Raw genomic sequence first — 5,702 nt, forward strand, 5'->3', positions numbered from 1 at the left:
AAGCACATCCAGATTAGGAGGACAAAACTGGAGAGATCAGTTCATGGTGGGAATGGAGAGAACAGATACAAATGCCATTAATAAATGACTCAAACAAAATGTTTATTTAGTATGTCTTTAAAAAAGGGTCTAGACCAATGCTGTCCAATAGAAACATAATGTGAAGCACATGTGCCATCCAAAATTTTCCAGTTGGAACATTAAAAAAAAGCAAGAAGAGGGAATTCCCTGGCAGTCCAATGGTTAGGATGCAGCACTCTCGTTGCTGTGGGCCTGGGTTCAATCCCCGGTCAGGGAAGTAAAATCCCAGAAGCCACGTGGTGCGCCCCCCCGCCCGCCAAAAAAAACCAAGAAGACAGAGGCAGAATTAATTTTTATAATATATGTTATTTAACCCAATATATCACAAATCTTATCACTTTAAAAGTTAATGATATGAAACATTATTAATGAGATATTTTAATTCCTCCCATTTCAAGTGCTCAGTTTGAAGATCACTTGTGGCTTCCATACTGGACAGTGCAGGTCTAGGTGGAGGATGGATCTAAATCCATTGACAAGCAGTGTCAGAGCTCCAGCAGAGAAGATAATGTGAGCTAGGAATTAGACTTTTCTTTGGGACGTTTTCAGTGCTCTAGGCCTTAAGAGGTTTTGGAGGATTGTAGCTTCAGTAGTAAATGGAATTGTTGAGAAAATTGGTGGATGAAAGGGGAAACTGGTCACTCTGCAACCAGGCAGTAGAAAAGAAACAATTGGGGGCATAGAATAGCGAGCAGTTGTTTTAGCATTAACTGTGTGCCAGATACTGCTCTATACACTCAACATATTTTCTTGTTTAATCATTGCAGGAACTCTTTGGTGTAGAGATTGGGGCCACAGTGTTTGGCCAGTCCTGATAAGAATGGTGAGTATCCTCATTTTCCTCTGGAGTTTTATGATGTGGTGGTCCTGAGGTTGCTACTATTACTACCTTCATTTTACAGATGTGGAAAATGAGGACTTTCCTCCTCCTTCTTTCACTTCGGTTTACCTTCTCTCCTCTTCTTAGGGTCTCTGTTCTACAGTGACCTGCTTTTGCCGTTGTTTCCCTCTGATTTAAATTGTTGTTTTTCTGCTTCGAGAAAAAGGGAGAGAGTAGGATACTCTATTCTCCATCCTCAAACTCTGCTTCCTGCCTCTCAAACTATTTACTCTTCCTACTTTAACTTTAGATCTTATGAAGTTCCATCTTGCTGCACTGCCTAGATAGGACTTATTACTAAAACCAGCTAGTTATTGATAACTCCTCAGGCCTGAAAACTCCAAACAAACAACCAGAAAATACCCAAAGAAATAAAAACGAATATCTCGACTTTATATTGTAAAGACAGTTGATTTTTTTTTATTCTGAATTTGTTGTGCTTGAAGCCCAACAGTCTTAAGGATTCTCCTTTTTAAAGTTGTAGGTGATTAATACCAGATCAAATTCCAGCCTAAAGGGAAGGACAGATATCAGGGTTTAAGCTAGGATATCTGCTAATTCCTTAGTAGTCCTTAAACTCTAATTTAAAGTTAAAGGAATAGATCCTTTTATACAACCTGGCACTATCAGGTGACATGCTGGCATATTTTGAAGGGCATGTCACAGCATCTCCTCTAAACACATTCTGTTGGACCCAAGGGCTCTCTCATAATACACTATATGTGCCTGAGTTACTGCATGCAAGCAGTGGATTTCTTCAAATCATCTTGGAAAAATGCACGGAGAAGGAATAAAAGAATGGAGAATGGAGAACTTAGTGTAATGAAGAAGACAAAGTTAAGCTTCTAAAAACATTGAGGGGAAAAGCCCAAGAATTCATTTTGATTGTTTGTTCTTGTAGTTACTTTTAAAGATTTAAAACCAATATGTATTTTAAAATTTCCATTGATGCAGTCGTATACTTACTAGTTGCCAGAATATTACGTCTGGTTTTTCAACCACTCTCAATCATTTATTCAATAAATTCCTAAGGAGTGCTTGTCCCTGAGCTGGTACCATGGGCCAGTTGTGGGTTCTCTTGGGCCTCAGATCCCTCATGCGCAAAGTAGGTGAATAATGCCAGAATTATAGGTTGTAGTGAGGGTTAGAAATAACATGTATAAGTGGTATGTCACTGGAAGCCAGCAATGGTCAGTGAGAGTTTCTTTTTGTTTTTTAACAAAATGTTTAATCTAGTTGGGCAAAGTAGACATATGTACAAAAAAACAAAATACACTAAGTGTAAAATAAGAGGTATAGCTAAGACATCAGAGGGGGGAGAAAGGTATGGTTTGATTGGGTTGATGTGTATCTCCCATGCTAGTCTGTAAGCCCTATAAGTGTGGAATCCTGCCCTGGTTTGCTCATCCTTGTATCTTCAGCACCTGGCACGGAGCCTGGCTCATGGTAGATGTTCAATCAATACATTTGGACAATAATACAAATTGGGAATTCATAAAAGCACCAGTTATGTGTTACCTGCTTTCAGTCAGTGCCTTGGGAAATGCAGGCAGGGCAAATGGGCTAAGGAAAACCAGGGAAACTTCATGCAGGAGGCAACTTGAACAGTAGAATTTAAAGAGCCAGAGTGGGTGGCCTAAGGGCATTTCATGCTTGAACAAAGGTGCAAAAGTTAGAATAGTATCATTTATTGAGGTGCTATTAAATAAACCAATTTGACCATAACTGGTTTATGTTAATGTTTATGAAGAGGTAAGACTGGTGGATATTTCAGGTAAATTTCAGAGAGCCTTGAGCCAGGCTTGTTTTTCTAGCTAAGTGCAGTGGGTAACAAAAATTACCCCTTGAAACTGCTCTAATCAACAACAACTTCCTCCAACTCTGAAAACCCCTAAACAGATAGGAGGAACCTCCCCCTAAGGGTTCCCCTGCCCTCCATTTACATTGTAAAACAATTTCTGAAGGTCTGTAAGTAGAGATGTAGAGATGCTGCCTGTTTTGCATGGCCTGATGCCAGGAAATCTTCCATCCCAGCTGGGAGCCCTAGTCAGAACAGATCGCCTTTAAATGCACAATCAAAGCCAGGTCAAATGTATTCCAGAACAGACTGACAGACTTGAAGCCAAATATGATAAATTGTGGTGAGTAAGTTGGCTGTGAAAGAATTTGGCTGTGTGTGCTTTTTTCCACACATCGCTCGGGGTCGTTTGCTTGTTGATTGTTGGGTGCATTTTAGAAGCAGAACCCTGTCCCTTCTTACAAAGGTGGCCAATAACTCTTCCCCATAAACTGAGTTATTCCCTAGCTGCTACAAGGGGCCGATTAACATAAGCATTTGGTATTGTCTGAAGTGGTCACAATTAGGTGCAATCCAATTTCTGTGAGATAAGCTGGAAATAACCCAGTTATCTCCTCACCTCCTCTAATTTACTGTTTCAATTTCCTTTTTATTTCTTTGCTGTGATTTGATGTCCTGAGCTTTCTTCTGGATATGACATGCTTCCAAATTTTCTTCATTCTATACCCTTTCTTTTTTGTTTTTATTTTTAAATTGTAACTTTATTTGTGTGTGGAGTGGCTTTTTATGTGGGAGTTGCAGAAAGTGATTATTATGTAGAACATTCTTTCTATTTATCTAGACCTTGATTGGGTTGTCATGTAAAACTAAATATAAGGGACATAATAAGTTTAAAGTATAAGATGCTCAGCCCCAGTGACACATTTCAGAGTGCATCCTGAAAGATATTTTATTTTATTGGAAAAAAAATTTATTCTAAGAATAAGTTGATCTGGGATAGATGAATTTATAAACCTGGTATCTACCTTTCTTAAGAGCTGGAAGACTCTGGCAGGCTTACTTTGGATCATTAGAAGTATTTAAATATACAGTGATGCCAGATCCTGGCTATGCTTTTTTCCCCCATGCTAATAAACTGATATTTTGGACAGCTGCTACTCTTTTGATAGTAGGATTTTAAAAATTACACAACATTTTAAATGCAGAGAGGGAGAGAGAGAGAGAGAGAGAGAGAGAATCATTTATAATAGAAAAGGAAGGATTGAAGAACACGGAAATGTCATAGAAAAAGAAGGGAGTAAACTTCAAAACATTATTTAAAATATTTAGTTATTTTTAACATGAATATGATATTTTCATATTTTAAAAAATATTTGTGATTGTTCTCAGCAGTGATTTTTATTTTCTTCTATGTATATTTCTAGAGTTTTTTCACATTCTCTAGAATAATGTTATGTTTTATAATCAGAAAAATGCAATATTAATTAAGCTCTGTAAAACTTCTGTTATGTTTGGCGAGCTACATTGGTACTATTCCTTACCCATGATGTTAGGGGTGGGGAGTGAGGAGACTTAACTAAGCTAAGACTAATCATGGTTGGATGACCTGGGGCAAGTCATTTAAGCTTCCTGAACCAGAGATTTATCATCTCAAATCACCTAGAGCTTTGCTGTTCAATAGAGTAGACAATAGTCATGTGTGGCCAGTGAACACTTGAAATGTGGCTGGTCTGAACTGAGATGTGTTGTGAATGTGGAATAAACATTGGGTTTCCAGGACTTAGTACAAAAACTGTAAAATATTTTATTGATAATTGTTTTTATATTGCTAACATGTTGAATGATAGTATTTTGGACATATTGGATTAAATTATATATTTTAAAAATTAATTTCACATGCTTCTTTTTAACCTTTGAATATGACTGCTAGAAAATTTAAATACATAAATTTTATTTCCATTGAACAACATGAATCTAGAGGATGTAAGAGTTCAGTTTAATGATATCTAAAATCCTTCTAGGTCAACTGTTCTGTGAATTGAGAAAAGCATATAAACAAAGGCAAGATATAAGGTAGGATGAAGATGGAGCATATCATCTTAGGATTAGTGCAAAAGCAATCTTTGGATTAAGTTTTGGGGAATAGGAATGATGTAACTTTGCATAGATGCTTGAAACCACCTGAGGAAAATGTTTTCTAAAAAATTTAAGGAAAATGATGGGGAAAAAATGTGGGAAAAAAATGAGTAGTGACACTTCATATTTAACACAGTAGATGCTCTCTTACTTGACTTCTACTTAACCAATTAACTTGATTATATGACAAGCTCCATTTTTTTCTACAAAACATATTATATTATTGGCTGAGGCCCACAAGTGCACTACTTACTTATCTCATGGTTAATCAGGTGCCCAGGAAGCTATGTGCTCATCAATTGAGTCATATACTAACCAGGGGTCACTGGTGCTGGTTCTCTAACCTATTTTGCCAGCTGTACTTGTTTTTGTCATTACATAACTTAATAAGGTACTAAGTAATTGATGAAATACAAGTGTGAAAGAGACGTTGTTTCTATGAAAAATCAGTTTAATGCTTTAAAGCCAAGTTGTCAAAATATGGTATCAAGTTATGTCTAGAAGTTTTGGGGGGAACTGTAAAAATCTACAAGGTTTCTGTACTCAGTTTGCTTCACAATGTTATCAAGATCTATGAAAAACCTAGAATCTGTAGATGATGCATTATGAGGTAGTTTATGCAGGAAAGAATGGAGAATTCTAACCACTCTTTGTTCTTATATCAAAAGATAATTCATCTACTTACTTTTGATCTATATGTCTGTTTTTGTGCCAATACCATGCTATATTGATTACTGTATGTAGCTTTGTAGTATAGTCTGAAGTCTGGAAGGGTAATGCCTCCAGCTTTATTCATTTTCCTCAGGA

General features: G+C 36.9%; 1 non-coding gene across 1 annotated transcript; it reads left to right on the forward strand.

Annotated features, from left to right (window-relative positions):
- Positions 1–225: 225 nt before the first annotated feature.
- TRNAE-CUC (transfer RNA glutamic acid (anticodon CUC)) lies at positions 226–298 on the forward strand. The gene has a single exon. It is a non-coding gene; the product is annotated as a tRNA-Glu (tRNA).
- The last annotated feature ends 5,404 nt before the right edge of the window (positions 299–5,702 follow it).

The sequence above is a fragment of the Physeter macrocephalus genome, chromosome 2, assembly GCF_002837175.3.
Source record: "Physeter macrocephalus isolate SW-GA chromosome 2, ASM283717v5, whole genome shotgun sequence".
Taxonomy (NCBI): Eukaryota; Metazoa; Chordata; class Mammalia; order Artiodactyla; family Physeteridae; genus Physeter; species Physeter macrocephalus.